Raw genomic sequence first — 22,062 nt, forward strand, 5'->3', positions numbered from 1 at the left:
AAGTATGGTCTATTTGGCCCACAGTTTAGTTATCTGAGACTTTGTTGGGCCACATTACACTGAAAAATCAATATTATATAATAATAATAATAATAATAATAATAATAATAATAATAATAATAATAATAATAATAATAATAATAATAATAATAATAATAATAATAATAATAATATGCTGACTAGGATATTAATCTATATCCTAGAACAATGTATATCTTTCTCAAAAATGTCAAATTGCAAGACGAAAAACATTTCGTATCAAACTTGAACACAATTAGATGAAAAATCGGAGAAAAATTCAAAAATCTGAAAATAGGATTCTTTCAAAAATTGAATATTGCTTCGAAGAATGACTTCTTTAAATGACCATTCTTATTTAAGACATTGATTAAGATCACTTAAGCTTCAGACATGCCTCTTTGATGTCATGTGGTTGCTAGATATACATGTATGCTACTTTGCTCAGAGTGAAACATCACATATGAACGTGCTTTTCCTGTGTAGTTAAAACTGCGTCATTCTCCTCGCGTGCTGACACAACTGATAGTGTATATAGATCAATAACACGGAACAACATTCCAAATAAACAGAGCTAATATTAAAGAAAAACAGAAACATGCCCAAGCTTATTATTAATCGTTACGAAATCATAACAGAAAAGACTGCTCAGCAACTGCAGTAAAATTAATGAATATATTATAATTCCGTCCATAATATTTTGTTCAAATGGTGTCATACTTAACCTGTACTTTCTAGGTTGTATTTCAAAGGTGGTTAGAAGCACTAGCTCACCAAGAGTAATTCGTCTTCCCATTACAATCCATTCGGTCCAGCAAACATTTCTGACTTAAAAGTTCATATAAGCAATGTTTGAAATTATTAGGTCGGTGTGAATGAAGTGTGCAGTATAAGTGCGACATTTCCAAATAAAAAAAAAAAAAAAAACCTGGTTATTCACATCTAGCAACGACTATTATCCTAACTGGAACTATTAGGAATTAGCATGATTGACAAGTAAGATGCCTTTCATTTATAATAAGAATTACGAAAATATAAATATTTTCATCTAGATGTTTACGCAACCCTTAACTCCTAAAGATTTTGAAGTTTGCACATTGGGGTTATTCGCAGACTGGTATATTTTTGCTTTATAAATATGATACATGTCGTCTGCAACCACACACTTTTACCATTGCTCAGCCAACGATTGGATTCCGTTGCGAAGCCCTCAACACCATGTTGAATCGCCCAATCGCCAGGGAAGCTTTACCCTTCCAAGAAGTGATAGAAATGCCGAAAGAGGTGGTAGTTAATGCGAAAGTAACGGCGAAATACGGTCAATGAGGAAGAGTTTTATACCGTATCTCATGGGGAACATGCACAGTCCATTGCGCGACAGCACTATCGTACAATATGAAAACACCAAGTTTGTTGACCATTGATGTATGTTTGTGGATAAATTGACAGTGCGTTTCAGTGTTCAGCATGAAACGATCTGTTAGTTTTACCTCGCCTGGAGACAGGCATGATGGATAATTTCAACCACAGACTACTATACCAGGAAGGCCTTCTGTAAGTGGAAAAGTGGATTAGGAAATTATCCTGGACGTTGATCATGATCCAACCATTTTCCTGACTTTTTATGATTGTCATAAGAGATTCATTTTAATCTGAAGTGACGAATTCGATAGAGGAATATTTCCCAGTTAATCCTCACACTCAGAGAACTGGACATATCCAGACCGCAATTCTTCTTAGCTGATGTTAACTCATTTGACATCTATGAGCCTAGATTTTCCACGTTACTGATTTCACGGGACAGAGGAACAACAGTAGTGTGATGTATAGTAACTCGTCTGCAATGCTACGAATACTTTTCCGATTAGCCCATTTTCATGATGTCATTCGAACATGATATTGGTCGGTGCCCATGGGGCTTACTTTGCAATGCTTGTCACCAAAACGAAATTGGACAAACCAATGGCGAATAGTACGTTCATTTCCATTTCTGTCTCACACGCATTATTTTTTTGGAGGGGAGGGGAGGAGCGGTGTGTAGAATTTCCTACTTTGAATTCGTCAGGAAAAATTACCTACAATTATGTGTTCTTCATAATGCACTTTCATGCGACTTGTTCTACAATGCACTGCCTTCTGACTGTTTGGATACTTCACTCTGCTTACAGGACGTGTACTGAGTTTGTGACGTTAGACGCATTCCATCTTTGTATTGAGTTGCTGAGATGAGTTTTGTATCAGACGTCAAAGCGGATATTTCATTCGCACCAACCTTTAATACTAGTTTGGCAACATGTGTTGCTAGTGTAGAGCCTAATGCGAATCTGCTTCAAACTTAGAAAATTCATATGGACTAATAACACTGATGTATTACTCGTGTTATTTAAACCACAGAACGAAACCATCTCAAAGTCTAAGATCTTCCATCTCCAGAAACTTGGTTTACAAACTTGGCCAAAAATATATACTTCGATTATTTTGGATTCCAGAATTCATAACAAACTTTCTTTTACTTCACTTTCTCTTTTAAATTTTCTTTTAAACACACGCAGGAAAGGGGATTGTGGCCATGCATATATGAGAACTGTAAGAACTTTAAACCGTAAACATTTTATTTTCAAATCTGGATTTGAGTTTAGCGACCCGTTCAGCAATGACGCTATATGAGACGTGGACCTACAGTTTAATGTGGGATCTGAACAACATGAACTCCCGCTGGAAACTGAACCTAGGTCTCTCGCGTCGGAAACAAGTCCGCCAATCGTATAGACACGACCTAGCTCTAGACTTTTGATTAGTCAAACCCTACCTCCCAATGCTGGAATTGAATTTCTCAGAGGGAAAATTGATTTAAGGGAAGGTAAACTAAAAGGATCTCTTTGTTTAATAGAAACTAGTTGTTGCCCCTCTGTAGGTTAAAATCGTACTTAATTAAAAGTTCTTATTCTTTACTTGTCCTAATACAACAATAAATCGAAGAAAGTTCGTGTTCAGTATCACCATTATCCATTTTCAAATAATTAGATTGAAACCACATACCTAGATAGTTAATATTGCAATTAAATATCTACAATACACAGTGGCGTATTTAGGGGGTGGCTATCGGGCTCAAGCCCCACCACCCCGAAATAGATAAATTATATATAGTATACAGATGGTGATCAGAAAAATGGAAACACCTGAACGAAATTGCAACTTACCAGATTAATATAGTGTCGGGCCACCTTTCGCCTTCAGAACAGCCTTGATGCGACGTGGGATGGAGGCATAGAGGTCGTGAATGGTAGCAAGTGGAATTTTTTACACCATTCTTCGTGCAGGGCATGGCCAGTTCTGTGAGAGAGGATGGAGGTGGAAATCGTCGCCGGAGTCGTGTTTCCAAGACGGACCACAGATGTTCAATTATGTTGAGATCTGGGGATTGGGCGGGCCAGAGGAGGTGTTGAACTTCATCCCGATGTTCCTCAAACCACGCTGCAACAACACCAGCTGTGTAAATGGGTGCATTATCATTCTGAAAGATGGCGTCATTGTCCGGGAACAACATCCGGACCATAGGATACAAGTGGTCTCCTAAAATTGCGACATAATCGTTGGCAGTGATTCGTCCGCTAAGTGTGACCACAGGACCCAATGAAAACCATGATATGGCGGCCCACAGCATTACTGTGCCGCCGCCATGTTTCACAGTTGGGCAGAGACACTGCAGATTATAAGCTTCTTTGGGCGTTGTCCACACATAAACACGGCCCGTGGTTGGGAATAGGGTGAAGGATGACTCATCCTTCCATATCACACGTTTCCAGTACTCAACGGTCCAAGTTGCATGGTCGCGGCACCATTTGCGGCATGCGAAAGCGTTATGGTTCCTGATGAGCGGTTTGGCCCGTGCAACACGACCCCGTAAGTTCATGTCATGTAATTCGCGGCGGACTGTGATTGTCGAAACAGGGTGGGGGAGGTGCTGATTGAGTTCGTCCGTCACTTGCTCCGCAGTGGCACGACGGTTCTGCGTGACAATGCGCTTTAATACCCGGCGTGACCTGTCACTCATAATTTTCTTCCGCCCACTGTTCCGCTTCCCCGATGTAGTTTTCCCGTGTGTTGTGTAGGCCGTCATCACCTTCGACACTGTCCCACGCGACACACCTAACACAGTAGCCACTGCCGTCACACTCACTCCACATTACCTCGCGCCAACAATTTGCCCTCTTTGAAAATTTGAGAGGTCTCCCATTTTACACTACCTCCGTCTGCTGCAGCCACTGGACACACCACCACCAGCGGTCCGGCGCTGCGGGCGCCACGACACCACTGCCAACCCATACATCTGACGTGTTGCCAACTACAGGTGTTTCCATTTTTCTGATCACCATCTGTATATAATAACTGTATACCTACATAGTCCCAGTATATATACACCCACTCAGAAGAATGAGCATATCCCCCCACCCGAAACAAAATCCTAAATACGCCACTCACAATACATGTACGTATATTACTGTAGACATTAAATGTTAATGCTCAAATCTAAATATGGTAACTGCCCTTGTCTTATTTTATAATAATTAGATTGAAACAATGTATAAAATAGAATTAAATCTGCAAACTGCCTGCACGCTAGCGGCAGCTATGGGCACCTGGTAGCCAGGTAACACATGTACTGACACCTATTTACTTAACTGTGTACTATTATGAATTAGCGTTACACAAAGCCTGACATTTTTTGTATTATAAATAGCATTTGCTTTTCTTAATAGCAGAAACTAGAAGAAAATATGAAAATAAACGTTTAACATAAACTTTGTCATACATATGAATGTTGCAAATTCTTGTTGGGTTTCTTTTACACTTATTATACAGTCAGTAGAGGAAATTATGTAACTTTTATGAGGGTGCGAGAGATGCTCCAAAAATAATGATAATCGGACATTTGTACTACACATAAAAATATAAATAAAATATCATTTCTTTCAATAATTCTCTGTATATACAGGGTGGCTTAAAAGTAGATATACACCACCAAATATAACATTCTAGCTTATAGGTTTGTATATTTCTGGGAGATACACTAATATGAATACGAGCAGTCGAGATAACACAAAAAATGAAGAAAAACAAAGTTACGCCAGCTGCAATCTGAGAAGCAGGTTTCGAACTGCTTGAACACCCGCCATACTCTTCGGATCAAGCATCCAATGACTTTTATCTCTGCCCCTGGCTCAAGGAAAAGTTCGGGGCTAGAAATTTGAAGATGAAAATGACGCAATTACCGCTGTAGAAGTATATTGGGAGGGTCAAGACAGAATTTTTTCTAAGGGTATTCAGAGTTTAGAAAAAAATATGAACTAAATGTATTGACTTGTTAGGAGACTGTATAGAAAACTGAATAGAATTTTAAACATAAACGTTGTAGATATTACATACTTGTTTTTACCACTTTTGCATCAACCCTCGTACGACTCGTATTTGAGAAGAATATTGTTACACGAGCATTTTGAAATACACGCCCAAATAAACACATAGTCGCCGACACTTTTTCTTCTTTACAGAGGGGGATTTTCCCCTCATTTCTCAGTAATTCGAACACAGTACAGTATTTCGTTATTAGCCTATATTTGTAATTTCTACTAATGCATTTACTGTATACTGCATACTCTTACCATATTACTTTGAGTTATCTAAATTTGAATACTTGTCTGCAACTGCTCTCTGAAGTTTCCAACACTGCTTAAATCATGTAAGTGTGAGATCTTATTGTACTAGAAGCTACTGTTGTAATGCTATAAAAGAGAAGGATAATTTTTTAAAAAATATTTTCCGCAAACACGCCACTTTCAGCAGTATTACAAACTTTATTATATCTCCGGAACGGTTTGAGATATCGAAGTGCTGTAAAAAGGAAAATGATTTATTTGCCAATTGCAAATCATACAAGGAACTATAAAAGTAACCAAGAAAGTTTTGTCGCTTTTTGTGCAAGTCTGTGTTCAACTGGCCTCACACCGTGAGTTGAATGCGAATGCAGATAAGGCGAAGGTCAGTTGTTGGTGTGGGTATATCCAACTCCAACATACTAAATGGTTGTGGCAGTTCAGTTACACCGTGAATTTGCGTAAGAACAGAGTGTACATGGGACCTCCACAGAGCGTCATAAGAGCGTGTATGCTGTACGAGTTTAAACTGGGGCCACACGCCGGTGCAGTGGGCGGAAGATATGCCAGACCTTTTGTGAGGGTGTCGTGCCTACGCGGACAGTGCAGCGGTGCTTTTACAAGTTTAAGGACGGTGATGACACTCGAAGATACACCACGTGCCGGAAGACAAACACATGTACAAAATGAAGATCTTCAGGTAGGAACTGAGGTGATCACTGGCCAGACATGTGACAAACTGGGACTACAATTGGGAAGCACTAGAAGTTGGGTCGATGGGTCCCACATGATTTGACTCCGGACCAGAAGGCAACGCGAGCAGACACCTGTGTTTCTTCACTGTCTCGTCTGAGGAAGGAGCAATTTCTGGACAGGGTGTTGACATATGATGAGAAGTCTTGCACTAAGCTCCACGGCGCAGTCATCATTGGTTAGCATCCCACGAACTGGTTCCAAAATAGCCGAAACCATTACTGCACCAGAAGAAGGTCCTCCTCTGTGTTTGTTGGACTGCCCGCGGCATCGTGCATCGCAAACTGCTACGAGCTCGTCATAGCATCAATATAACTGTGTACTGTCAGCAGTTGAGCCGTGCTCAAGAAAAACTCAAAACTCTGAAGCCAGCACTTCTGAATCGTGAAGGGGTCCTCCTGTTACAGGACAACGCTAAACTCCACGTGGCTAGGATGACACGGGATACCACTCTACGCCTTGGATGGGATACATTATTGCATCCTCCATATTCCCTGGACATTGTGTCGTGCGATTATCACCTATTCCATTCCTTGGACAATCATCTTAAAGGACGCCAGTTCAAATCCCTAGTAGAGGTGCAAAATGCACTTGATACCTCCTTCGCTTCACGGCCAACCAGGTTCTACCACGATGGAATCCATGGCCTTCCAGAGCGTTGGCAAAAGGTCGTCGATACTGATGGGGACTATTTTTGATCTTCCAGGCATGTCTTAGGTGACATATCGATGTTCGAAGGTGGTGGGCGCAAACTTATTCTGCACGTACGAAGAACAGGAATTTCAGGTAGTAGTTGTATATTACAAAACATCTGTTTGTTATATCTATATACAAAATGCTTTTTAAAAATGTGTAATGTTTGTGCACAGAAAATATCTAAGGATAAGGATATTTCTGTGCTGAGTGTCTCCAGTCATCAGCTTAGAAGGTTGTTAATAATTCAGGATGTTTCCAGCATTTATTCTTTGCAGTTTCTGAGATATGAATTTAAGGACAACTACTTGCACACTTTCTGATATTTATTGGTAAGGATAGGATTAAACAAGAGTTTAGAGTATTTACATCCTTAGTCAACACCAAGGTTATTAGGACAAGACCTCAAATTCAAAGTGGAATCTGAACTACTTCCCTATCGGAAATTTAATCGAGGACGTCGTGCCCTGAAGGCACAAGAGTTATCTATCATATCAGTGAAGAGGATGAAATGAGAGTTTTCTTTTTAGCGTTTATATATCCAAGTAGAGTAAAAAGTTATTTTAATTATACTCTGTAGTCATATATCTATGACAAATAAAATGAAATACGAGTTCCTGGAAATTTATTGCGTTACCTGTTATCTCTAGTTACACTGCGATTAAATATTTGTCTGGTCTGTAATAAATTAGTGTTCTATTACGTAAAATTAGAATACGCTTTTATCACATTGCGTAGAGTATAATCTCTCCCTGCTGTGTGTTCTCCTAGATTGTCGTTACTACCACTGCCTCCGTTGTCCGTATTGGTTTGTTGTGCAACTCCGGAAGTTTTTGCACAAAATAGTATTTAGTGATAAAGCAATTTTTAATGTTTAGTTTAATTTACACATTTTCGCTCTTCTCTGTTCGTAAAATTAATTAATATTTTCAAAAGGAGTTTTTCGCAGAACGAACAATTACTATGACTATTTTAAATCACGTGCAACTACCAGAATTCTATAGCATCAAGCTTAGGAGCGAATATTAAATACACTTGGGTATGTCCCAATTGCGGACGTCTTAATTCCGGACAGTTGTCTCCAAGGGCGCCCATGTTGTGGTTTCCAAGGGTGGGGGCAAATATAAGCGAGGTTTCAAATATAGTTTCAAATTTTGCTATAACTAATGTAAAAATTCTATTGGGCTTTCGATATTCCCAAGTACTATTTCCTCTTAGGGGGTTGAGCGCCCCACCTTGCCCCCTGATGGGCGCCCTTGGTTGTCTCGTCTTAAAATTATTTCAATTGTGGATGTATAGCCATTACTTGAAATTTCACGCTTCTGTTAGATATATATATATCTAAAATTATTAGGGGTGTTGCACACGATCCGGCGATGAACTTTGTTGATTTACACTCGTTCTGACATTGCCGTGAAGGATAATTCAATTTTGACAGTGAAAGAAAAGATATGTCGGGCTACTAAAGAAAGTATCTCCTCGCGCTGTAAACTAATAGTGTAGGGATAGTAAACGTGCTAAAATCAGTTTTGGGCTTATAGGGTCTATCTACCCATTGTGTTTAATGCGTCATATGGAAGGTGCTTCCTATACTCTGTACGATGAACTATGCGAAGAAAAGTGAGAAATTAGACTATTCTTGAAATTTTGTTTGGTCAATGAAACAAGTAAAATTCTCAAAAATATAAATATAATAATAAATAAAATATAAAATATCAATAAAAATATAACAAAAAAACGTACTTGTTGGCAGACTAAAGAAAGCAATTGACTGGTGCCGACAAAACTGGATGCTTTCACATATAAGGAAGTATTGCCACCGGGGCCAGGTCCCTCTTTGGTTTTAAGAGATCTGCTCCTATAGCAAAGGGTCAGCACTATTGTTTGTCGTCTGGTCAGATCTGGAAAACAGATTAAAAGGAAAATTTTCGTATTAGAATAGTATATTATTTTAAAATACCTGATAACTGAAAAAGTATTCAAGATATAATTATAAAATTCAGTATACTGCTTTTCAAGAGCATGTTTAACTTAATGCAAAAGCGACGATTGCTCTACGTTAACAGTTGCTTGCAATGGATCATTGGAGACGTCTTGTGCTACATCAGTTCGGAGAGAAGTGTGTTGGGAAATCCAAGCCCACTTACAGGTAATAAATATCTCTGAATTCTTCACATATTTACAAGTGACTCTGACGTAAAAATACACAATTTCAGTAATCAGTATCAATCTTTTTTTTTTTTTTTTTTAAGTAAGTTTATTGCTAATTTAGCTGCAATGCATTTCTGATTAATCAGAGGAGAATAAGATTCAACGTTTTGGGCACCTCATGCAGGATTGCCAACTCTGCACAGTAAAACTAATAGCACCCAGTCATAATACTCAAAACATACGAAGAATAATTGTATTTTAAACCTTGAAATATATAATTTAGGCTGACAAAAATAGCGATCTGACGGTAAAATACTAGCTAGTTGGCAACCTTAACATCATCAGATCACCACGGTTCTATATCTCGCAATCCCTCCCCTTCCTCCGTAATTGTTTCAATATTCGCCACTTACACTGGAGTTATACAAGATAGAGAAGCATTAAATTATTGGAACATCAATAATAAAATATGTAAAAAAAAAAAAAAAAAAAAAGCACTTTCATGGGTAGGAAATACTAACGGATGCGCATTTGGAATTGTTATATCTTGTGAATTACGTCAAAAAGGACTAGATGTTTCTATCAACGCAAGTTGCTAAACATCGTTCCCAGTGACTGGAAGGTACATTCAACGTACTGAATGATCAACTTATTATTTATTGCCTTACCAACACCCATGGCCAAGATTAAGTGTTGCAGTGCCTTAAATACGATAGCAAGCAATCTACGTGCAATAGCAATCGGAATAGCGTGCAATCTGATAGCAATCTACGTGCATCATTTATTAAAAAGTTCTCGCAATTAAATGTAAACAGTAATACTTTATTTGCAATTTATCTTTTTACCTGTTAGTGGAGATCCAACGGGAATTAACTTTGAACTCTTCTCATCAAAGTGAATGTGATTGTAAATTAATACATTACTGTTTCATTTGGAGCATAATTCATTGTATGTTTTATGTGAAACAAGTAGTTTGTATTTAGAAATTAAGTTTATCTAGGCAATAGCAGTTATATATTTTGTAGATTGTAAACAAGACACGAGCAACCATAAATTATGGATATAATCTAATCTTGCGCAATAAAATTCAAGGCTAAAATGTTTTCTCACTGTGTGAGAACTGAACCTTACCACACAATAATTGTCAATGTTTTCTTTGTTATTGACATTCCTTTAACATTAATTAGCCTACCTATTAAATTTTCTGGAAAGAGGCCTAATTCGAAACATTTTATTAAAAGTGAAATATTTGCTAGTTGCTCGAGCATACAAAGAATAGTAGTTTTATGTTTGAGAGGTTCTATTGTGTAATCGAGAGGGCTAACTCAATATAATAGTTGAGTTGATTTTGAATTTAATGTTCCTTTCAGCAGCAAAGCTATATGAGACGTGTACCTTCTGATTAACGTGGAATCCGAACCACATAAGCTCCCGAAGGGAATCGAACCTGGGTCTACCATGCCAAAGACGCGTATGCTAACAGCTTAGCCACAAAGAAGCTCTCAATATAATAGTCGAAGAAATCAAATTTCAAGAGCATAAACAAAAATAAACACATATTCATTAGTGTTACGTACGAGACGAGATGAGAAATAAAAATTTCTCGTATCGACTTGTAAATTCTTGTCGAATTCTCATCTCGTCTCGATTTTCCAAGAATTCTTTTTCATCTTATTTCGATTCTTGGAAAGGTTTACTCGTCATTTTTTTTTTTTTTTTTAAATCCATGTCTCACGTCACAGAATGTCCACGAAGTGTGTGATATAAGAAGATTTAAATCATATTTATTAAAGAAGTATCACATAAGTGCAAAGAAATGAAAAAAAACAAAGCTTGTGCAATGATTTGCGTATCTTTAAACGTTAATAAATGCTCTTCATTGTTCGTACAATAACTTTATCACTTTACAATTTTAAAGTGATAAAGTTATTGTACGAACTAAAGTGTTACACTCTAAGATTTAGAAGAACAATTGTTGTCCTCGAAACACGAGAAATTTCTCGTCTTGCCTCAAATTTGAGTGAACTCGTCTTGAGTCTTTGTGTCGTTTTCGAGACAAGAATCGAGATGAGACGAGCAAATTCTCGTTTCGTGGGCAATACAAATATTCATTATGATAAATAACAGCAAGAAGGAATAAAGGAATAGTATGAACCAGTGATGAAATGGATCACTTAACTCGTGACATGACACAGAAACCCCCGAGGCAGTCAGACCCATGACTGGAGTCAGGCACCTAGCCAGGATTTCGTGAAGGTGGGGGGGGGGTCCGTGATATGAAATACTGTGATCATCACACCAGGTACTTGATCATTCTAAACTATTTTACTAGAACATATATTGGTTTGTTTAGCCAGGATTTCGTAACGGGGGGAAGGGGGGGCGTGATATGAAATTCTGAAGGCTCAGGAGCTTGATCAATGTAAAGTACTTTACTATCAACATATATTGGTCTGTTAGGACAATAAAATGAGGACATGTTGGTATTTTAATAACAAATTATGAAGAAATCTCGAGTAATAAAAGAATAAAAAAAAAGTATTGAAAAACATTTTACAATATTTACGTTCCTTTCTTTGTTCTTTCAAATATAACAATTTTACTTTCATTATGATCTCAACTATTATGAAAAGTACATATTCAGTATTATAAAAAGTACATACTCCATAATGTCTTTGAAAATATTTTACAATATCTACGTTCCTTTTTTTGTTGAATCAAATGCTAATAGAACTCCTTTTCCATATAATTTTTTTTTTTTTTTTATTGTTCCGTCAACTATTGTCGGTTCCAAATGACAGGTTAAAGGAGCAGTAGAAAATTATTTTTAAAATAACATGTTTGATTCTACAAGGATGTGATGACGAAAAATTATGATAAAAAATGTCCACGCTGTTACTCAACGGCACGATGCTTTCGGAAGCTTGAAATCTCCCTGACTAGTAGCAGAAATTCTGAGAATTATGTAACTTTTCTAGAAATTTCAAATTCTCTGACTCTTCCAGGATATCTCGCTCACCTCGCCACCATGTACTGCAAGTAATACAAGTCTCATAAGAAAGAGTAACCAAAAACTTCCTGTAGTTTTTTTTTAATTTTAACGCTGATCCTTCTTTTTCTCGTTTCATTTTGTTTTATCTTTTTTAATTTTTTTTCACTTCTGGTCTCGAAGGGGGGACCCCTTCCTTGGCTACGTGCCTGACTGGAGTGACTCGGTGAAGACGGAATATCGTCATACATATGGGTATGTATGAGGCTGCTAATACAATTCTAACAAACATGATTCTATCCTCCCTCTCTCTCTCTCTCTCTCTTCTCTTCTCTTCTCTTCTCACTAAATCTATAATTTTCTTTTTTCATGTCGTGTGCGTCTATGCGTGTCAAAGTATTGCATTAGTGCTATTACACTATAAGTACGTGACAATCGCAGAAAAGGGAAGATAGGCCTACATGTTTTTCTTATAAGGGATAGTCTAAGTTTAATCAAACGAACCTACAAAACTTGTCGTCCAAAATAAAGTAAAAGATTCTCTCAGCCCAAACTGTGTTTTATTAACTTTTTTGTATAGTCTTTCAAAGAGACTTCAGTATGGGAAGACAGATAAAACTTGAAATTATATTTAAAATACTCAATACAGGATACTTTAAGAAATGTTACACTGGGAACCGAACAAATGTATGTTTGAGCTCGGGTAGTGGATACATTAATTCACTACAAAATTCTGCAGAAATTTTATACAGTTGATATTTTGGCTGCTCCTGGGTCGCCGCGGGGCATGAGAAGTGAGACACAGATCCGATCAAAAGTTGTGACGCAAGTTATCTAGGTGGCATGTTCCACCACTGGTATGAAAAGTAAAAGAAACATTAAAAGAGAAATAGCATGAAAATATCAGACACGCAATGGTTGTGGATTATTTCTTTTTGTTTTGAGATCCCTCGTGGCTAAGCGATTAGCGTACGCGCCTTTGGCGTGGGAGACCGGGTTCAATTTCCGGTAAGAGCTTATACGTTTCGAATTTCATGTTAAGCTGTATGTTCAGGTCTCATATAGCCTCGCTGCTGAAAGGAACGCTAAACTGAAAATCCAATTTCATGTTTGATAGCTGTGAAGCCAACTAACAAAGAAAATTTAGATTTTATGTCAAAATCTCCCTGCATTTCATTAAAACCACGTCAATATTAAAATAGAATTTCTGGCTGAAGTTCTGTTTTTAAAAAGGAATCTACAATATATTCACATTAGTTTTAGGAAAATATGGGCAAGGGGGAAGATAGGGATGAACACTGACTCTTCCAAGCATACATCCAGGGGTCTTTGCCTCCTCCTCGAAGCTAAGATAAATTAAATTTCAACTACGTGTCACTCTCATGCAATTTTATATATATATATATATATATATATATATATATATATATATATATATATAGCAAATAGTGTCCCAGTGCTACTCTTCACATTTTAATCCTCCTGAAAGAATGTCTGGGAATTGTTTAAGAGACTACTGTATTTGAGGAGATAAAGAGAGCTCAAGGGGGATTAGAAGGAATTTGATATAGGACATGGAGTTATTCCTTCCAGAATTCCCAAGAGAAGTCGTGATCCACCAAGTGACCAATGGTCCATTCCATCACGGGTACTGAGCATTGTTGCTGCCCTTGGAGGCGTTAACTGGTAGAGTCCAACTCAAAACTGATTATAACTAAATTGTTAAATGTTTCATTACTTTTAGTTTGTAAAATTTCACCACACACCTTATGAGACTGTACGATACACCGATTAGAAACCAGTGACATATTACAGTACTAGGGTCGATTAATAACAAAATAATAATAATAATAACATAATAATAATAATAATAATAAATAAATAAATAAATAAATAAATAAATAAATAAATAAATAAATAAATAAAGTAATTGTGTCGTGATGTCATGGATATTCAGCAAACTGTGCTCTCAGTCAAATAAAGGTTAGGAACAACTGGTGTATGGTATACAGGTTGGATCATTTATCTTGAACTTCTAACATAGCTGATAAAAATACATGAAATTGTGTAATATGAAAATATCAACACAGGGGGACACAGTTTGGCATACTCTGCAAGTCAGATGAACGTGTCAATGCTCATCGGAATTATCTTAGTTTCGAACTTTATTACCATGGTATGTCAGTCATATTTCTAATAGTAGGAACAAAGTTGCAAGGGAAAGAAAATGTTACTTTCTTCAAAATGTTTTGTTTTAAAAAAAATTAAAATTCCTTACATATCTAAACACTTTTTTGGAATAAAACCCTTTGACGAAAGTAAAATTTTCCGTCCATTCTATCTTGATTCTTCCTTCAAAATTTGAATGTTTACGGATGTTTGTGATCCGTAGTGTCCTTAATTTGTAGCACTGAATAATAAGTGCAGTATTAAGTTTTCGTTTAACATGTAGATTTGAAATATGTAATAAATCTGACGTAGTGTAATTGAAAAATACAAGTTTATCTTAGGCTGGCAACACTATTAACCGAGTGCTATTGCAAAGTACGTTAAACAATGTCCCTCTTTCGATTATTGTATGTTACACACTTCTTTGATTTTATCTATTACTTTAAAGTTACAAGGACATATCAAGATAAATGGCCCACCCTGTATATAAATGAAGGATGAGGGGTAGCTCAAGCAACTACAATGGTGAGAAAGCTTCGGTCTTTTATGTTCAAGGTTCAATATTGGCGGAAAGGTTTCTTTAGCAGATAATTTCGTTTGCGTAACTAGCATTTGGCTGGATATCTACATCTTATTGCTGAACTCGTATTTTTTTTTTTTTTTTTTTTTTACATTTTAGACAGAATTTACAAATATTATATGGAAGAACACACAACACACAATTGCTGTTTATCGGAATACACCTGTGCAAACAACAAATTAGACAACATCGCAAGTAAGAGCTTTCAATGTGTTTCTGAAACGTTGACACTGCTTTTGCTTAGTCAGACCACTATACATCTACTTTAGAAAATACTTATCTCCGTGCATGTGTGCTACATGAAGAGGAAAACTATGTTCCAATGATTAATTCAAGAGCCAGTAGTACTTCAGAAAGAATTACATCAGAAAACATGGTTACCAAATTTCATGAAGTAAAAAAAAGGGTCATCCGACAAAAATATTTACAAAATGTAAGCAGATATAAATTATTTTTAATCTTTCAAATGACATTTTCATTATTCACAAGAAACGTCAATTCCATTACATGCATCCAGAGATGCTATTTCTGAACAAATTCTAGCTGTCTCTTTCCGGCCCAGTGTTAGCAGACGAACGCATTCCAAGATGCAAAAACGAAATGAAATGAAATTTTTAAGTTTTACGTCCCATGATTATGCTGGCTAGGCTAAACGAGACGGTGATGATGAGAAATGAATGAAATAGTGGAATGAAGAAAGTGGAAGAAACGAGAGAACCCCGACAAAACCCAAGTACACGGTGCTTGTCCACTACAAAACTCACTTTGACGCGAGTTGGGATTGAACCAAGGACCCCAAGGACCATAGGTGAACGCTCTACCACTGAACCACCGTGGCTAGCATTCCAGGATGCGTTCGACTATTGATTACGTTTCTTTGTGGTCGATAGAATCGAAATTGAACTATTGATTCGTAATTTTCATTTTTTCTCTGTTCATTAGAAAATCTGGGCAATTTTATTGTGGAAGTGCATCCGTCTGGACGCATAATTTTACTCTTTTAAGAAAGACAATACGTCAGGGGTAAAAAAAAAAAAAAAAAGAAAGAAAGAAAGAAAAAAAAAAAAGAAGACATTTCGTAATCCTGCCTAAAAGCCAATTCAAGGTTATTATTATTTTATTCTTGGCAATAACAGAACAACGAACGTTTTCTACAAAACTTTAGAACAGAGGTATAGAATAGACATATATGTCTGTCAGGTGGTGACACAATTAACCTACATACGAGAGACGCATCGTTTACTTAATATTCTTGAGATTTTTAGATAAATGCTTATGGGATTTTAAGAAGATTTCTAAAAATTTTAAGAAATAATATAAAATAATAGGGTTGATTAAGTCAACATCTGATAAACTTTGTTGAGTATGCAAGTTTCCATTTCCATATGTAGTGGAAAATGTAATTTTATTTTATTGTTATCAGTAATCTATATATATAAAAGAGAACGTACAAATCCTTTGTCCGCTCATCACGCTAATACGGCTGAACCAATTTCTTTTATTTTTGGGGGGTTATTAGGATTTGGACCCTAGATGGTTTTTATCATATCACTTTAATTTTCAATTACCAGTGTCTTGAGATAATTGACCATTCAGGTGTCCATTACGTACAAATCCTTTGTTAGTTCATCATAGGTATAAAAATAAACGTATGTATATGCAACCCGCATGACCGTGTCACTCGGCGGGTTAACATAAATGACAGGCGTTATAATGGTTTTTATCATATCACTTGAAAGCGAAAAAGTAAAAATTATCTAAGTAACAAAGTTTATTGCGTTCGGGGGTGACCGCAGCGAAGCGGGGCGGGTTAACATAAATGACAGGCGATATAATGTTAACATTTACTACAATCTTCTATGGTTTTTATCATATCACTTGAAAGCGAAAAAGTAAAAATTATCTAAGTAACAAAGTTTATTGCGTTCCGGGGTGACCGCAGCGAAGCGGGGTGAACGCTGCTAGTAATAATAATAATAATAATAATAATAATAATAATAATAATAATAATAATAATAATAATAATAATAATAATAATAATAATACATTGCCCACTCAAATCTGCAACTGCCCCCAAATAAAATAAACTGATAGCTTTTACAGCAACTTGTATGAAGAATATTCATGTAAATTAATAGTAAAGAAAATGCTGCAGATAAATTCGAGTGAAGATTAATTACATACAATCAACAGAATAAAAAAAATTCTACATACTGATTTAAAAGTAGTCGCTACATTGAGAAGATAGTAGGAAATATTAGTGTGAATTATGAATTTCAAATTCCAAATTAGGGGAAGAAAGAAAATGAGATCTTCGGGCTAACATTCCAACGTGAATCTTGAACGAGTATGTGATAAAATTATATAGTAGGAGTACATCGTGATGACCTTGACAAAAATCTACGAACATGATAATGCTTACCACAAATTTACATGGCCTAGGATCGAATCTGAACTCTTGGCATCATATATGAGCACTCTACTACTAGGCACCGTACTCACTCTTCAAAACGATTGTGTGCAAGAGCAATTTTTTTTTAACGTGTAGTATCGTCCTACAGTTAAACAAAATGTACTTTTAAAAATTACAGCAAAGATCTAAATTCCGTTAAGTGAAGGGTTCTTAGCGAACATTAGGATTACTCACGAGACAAGAGTTGATGTCTCGTCTCCAAAATGTGTCATGAAAGCGATGTCTGGTCTCGGAAAATGTATCTGTTTCTATTGGAAGAGCTCTGTCTTATATCTCGTCACGTAAATTCTGTCTCGTTTCGTCTCATCGGGGAATCTTAACGAACACGAAAAGAAAAACATCGGCAGAAGGACGTTCTCACTTGCAAAAGAATGGGTGCATACAATCCTTCACACGTAAACAAGATGGGCTTAGGATATGTATATGTGCGCATAGGGAATTATGTTTAGAACTATGTTGCGGACATGCAGCTTATACAGAAATTCAACTACAAAACGCATGCGCGAGTAGTAGTTGTAGAGTTGTAAATTTTAGAGATTGAAGGAAAACAATGGTAGTCAAAAGACCACAAATTCTTCCTTTGTGTTTCCTCAAACTGACGATATGCTGGAAGTTTAAAACACATAATATTCTCGATTAAATTATTTTCCTATCTTTAATTTGCATTTTCATGACTTTACCAGACATTAGGAATAAAAAGAAAATTAATTTCATTGCTTTTTGCGCCAGGTACCCTATTATCTTACAAGATGAAAGATGTACGCAAATTTATAATGTGTATAATACCATTTTATAAAAATAGAGTTTAGTACTACAAATTCAATTCGAGTCATTGCTTATTTAATTTTTGCAGAGAACATCTTTCAGTAGATTGATTGTTTTACATTCTTCTGCAACATCGAGATTATCAATGGTAAGATATGTTACTAATGATTAAATACACCTGAGAGAAGAAAATTGTTTTTTTATATTTCTGCAAATTGATTAATAGACATAGCTACAATGTAATATTGAGTGATTAAAACGGAAGTTAATTCTCCTTCCTCCCCGGAGGCACAGTGGCTCAGCGCTTGAGCGGTTACCTCTGGTGCGTCGAATCCCTGGTTCGATCTTCGAGCAAGTAAGTTCGTGGTGAACAACATCGTGCCTATGGGTTTTCTCGCGGTACTCTCAAAATTTGTTTTATTGGCATTTTCTAAATCTATATTTGAATAAGTCAATATTTCAACAATTTTAGAGATGCACATTGTGTTTCTCTATTCTCATATTGTGAGAAAATCCGAAAAACTCGCTTCTTTTTTCTTCATTTAGATAATCTTTTATATTTCACAACTAGCGTTTCCCACAAAAGGAGACGAGACGAGACAAGATATTCGTGGCGAGAAATTAGTCTCACTATACCTTTTCCTGACGCGACAGCTTCAAATTTAGTCTTGTGGGCAACAGTTCCAGGCAACTCTTATTATTGTCCCCATTATCCGGATTTCTGTATATCCAGATTGCGTCTAGAACTCATTAGTACGCATAATTGGAGTTTCACTGTACTTCGGAAGAAGTTTTTTTTAGCGTTCTTTCCCTTACATTTTCCATTCAATTTTGCCCATATACTATGTTTATTTTTAAAGCTATGTTGTATTTAACAGAAAATTTTGTAATTGATGAAGAATTTGACAAACCAAATATTCTTATGCTAAAAACCAAATGTTGTCTAATGGTACCGTAGCTTACTTTCCTCACTACATTCCATGCATGTTAATATCATGTGCGTTGCATGTTTTCCATGCTAGAAGGTAGTTAAAAGGTTGATTGGCGTAGAACATGGCAACATTGAGAGTGAAGTAGCAATTGGCTGCTAGTTAAAGTGTTACGTGAGAGAAAATAGCGTTGTTAAAATTACATGCTTTAAAACCGGATAAGGACTATAACCTTTAACTGTCACACGAGTATAGTAAAAAAGTAAGAAAGAAGAAAGGAAACAGTGTCTCAAACTATAACGTTGTCATGAGATGTCAAGGAATCGTCTAGAATACATCCCACAGTAATGTGCCTATTTGTTTTATAAGAAAATATTATCAACAGGACAGCAAATTATTATTAGCTAAGTGAAATTCAAGTAATTACAATAGTTATAAAACGTAAGCTTTCAAATAAATTACATGGGCAAAATGATACCAAGAGATCGTTACTCGTATACTTAATAGAATTTTAAATATGCTAGAAAGCCTATTCTTCAGTCATTATTTTCGCTGTATTCGTTAAGATTCAAACAAGTACTCGGAGTTAAGAAAGAAAAGAATATCGTATATTTTCCAAATTAAACTTTAACTTATTTTAATATTATTTAAAAAATATTTCTTTATATAATTAACTTTATCTTCTCGTTATTATTCACAGCTTTCCTGAACAGTACTGTCATTTCAGATTTTGCCAGAGGGCGTGTGTGTATAACGACCACTAAGTGTGTATTACTATGAAAAAACAGTTTGTAATTAGCTTAATGCTTGTTTTGCATATTTTATATGTCGTTATAGCTCTCAGTCCGTATATTTATATAATCTAAGTTACTGTTTTATCAAAATCCATCTAAACACTTCATTTAGATATTACCTTTTTTATTGTAGTACGTAATAAATTAAACATTTAAACACTTTTAAATATTGTACACACACATACACACACACACACACATATTATATATATATATATATATATATATATATATATATATATATATATCACAAGATGGATTCTCTATATATATTATATGTTTTCCGTTGCTATGACGACTTACAAAACATGTCATATCGCTATCACAACAGAACATCAATCATAATAACAGAAAAGAAATTACATCTATTTCTCTTTATATTTTCTTCTTCTTCCTTTTGAACAGCTTGTGCATATTTTAAAAGCACATTTTGCCCGTAAACACAAGTTATATAAAAATTACACAATACTGTTACATAATGTCACCCGAAAAATGGGACTTTTTTGTTTAAAAATAAACAAAGAAATCCTGGACCGTTGGATATCACATGTTGGTTATTTTAGTTTTCGAATGACCCTCGTATATGCAATAATTACAATTCATACCATCATATATCATATTTTACTTTTATATCAATATTATTTTCATATTTATCTTAATTCTTATAATTAATTTCATTTTATCCAATTCAACATTGACAATAGATGGTACATTCAAATAACGTTATAAAAGTTGTTTAATTTAAAGTCCTTTCGAGGCCATCGATACGTGTTACAAGTTGGAAGTTAACAAAATCTATGTCATTTTCTTGAGCAAAACTAAGATGATTACGAAAAGGATATTATTATGATGTTTGTATGATTGTTTTCTTAAATGAGAAAGGATCAAATATATTATATATTCAAACAAAATGCAATTTATAAATGAAATATCGACAATATGTAGAACAAAACACGATAATCAACATCATAACAAACTAACATAAATAAAGAAATTATCACATTAAGAATTAGTTCAAAGATTAAATATCATTCACGTTAACTTTGGTTACAACTTCCGAAGGAACTAATGTCTTAACTAATTGCATCCATTTCCTTTTAGTATACTTCGAAGGACGCCATAACTTAAGTTCATCAATATTGCGTAAACCCAAAATTCGAAAAGTTTAGGATTAATTCGTTTGATACCTAAATGTGTTACGATTATTTATATTATCATAGAATTCAAATAAAGTACAAATAACAAACGAAATCATAACAATATTTAAAGTGAAAATAAACAAAAATCAATTGATTATAGTTTTCTCGGACGCTGTAACTTTAGCTTAAGTTACATGACCAACGAATTCGTTTAGGTTGCATTGAAAATCATAAATCGGAATACAATCTTGCGCGTTATTTACATCTGCAGTTTTTTGTTTCCTATTTCGAGAATTTTTGCCATCTAGGAAATTTCTACGAAATCCAATTCGAGGGAAATTAGCTCTAATGATTACATGCTTCCTAAGTGCAGTACAATTACTGTTGTTACTAAGATTAGATTCGGTTACATTACCGGTACACGTGAATTTAACATTACTTTTTACATTGGAATCACTTTAATCTCACATGGATATTTCGAACTTGGTTTCGATTAAGGTTAGTTTGGTTCAGGTTAGTATTGTACTGCACCATTGATGGATTTTCAAAATTTTGCAATGTCATACCTAGATGATTGAAGTCAACGCATTACATCACGTTCTGTAAAAGCACAATCGGATTGTTCATTTCTATTTTGGTCTTTTCGTTGAGTGAACATTTCAACAGCTCCAACTCAATCGACCAATCACTACAAGCATTGGTGCGAACACACGTTCTCTTTCTGAATTTCACGAATACTGGAATCAATTTTCTTCCTGCTACATGAACCAATGTTGTGTACATATCATTAAACGATTCTATTACAATTACTTCATCTCCAGAATTAATATCATGTTGAACATACTGTGAATACAAGCAACCAATAGCATTCACTAGACGAAGATGACCATAACTTTTCGCACATTGATGCATACTAAAATCTTCGTTACACGCAGCATCAGTAAGGCAATCAAAA

At 35.5% G+C, this 22,062-nt stretch overlaps 1 long non-coding RNA gene across 1 annotated transcript in view; it reads right to left on the reverse strand.

The window, feature by feature from the left end:
- The window catches only part of LOC145660485 (uncharacterized), a 111,358-nt gene that overhangs the window by 3,683 nt on the left and 85,613 nt on the right, over positions 1-22,062 (reverse strand). The window contains exon 2 of the long non-coding RNA XR_014126812.1: positions 8,862-9,019. This is a non-coding gene — a long non-coding RNA (uncharacterized LOC145660485). The remainder of the gene's footprint in view (positions 1-8,861; positions 9,020-22,062) is intronic.

The sequence above is a fragment of the Thermobia domestica genome, chromosome 9 (assembly GCF_964235325.1).
Source record: "Thermobia domestica chromosome 9, izTheDome1.hap1.1, whole genome shotgun sequence".
Lineage (NCBI taxonomy): Eukaryota > Metazoa > Arthropoda > Insecta > Zygentoma > Lepismatidae > Thermobia > Thermobia domestica.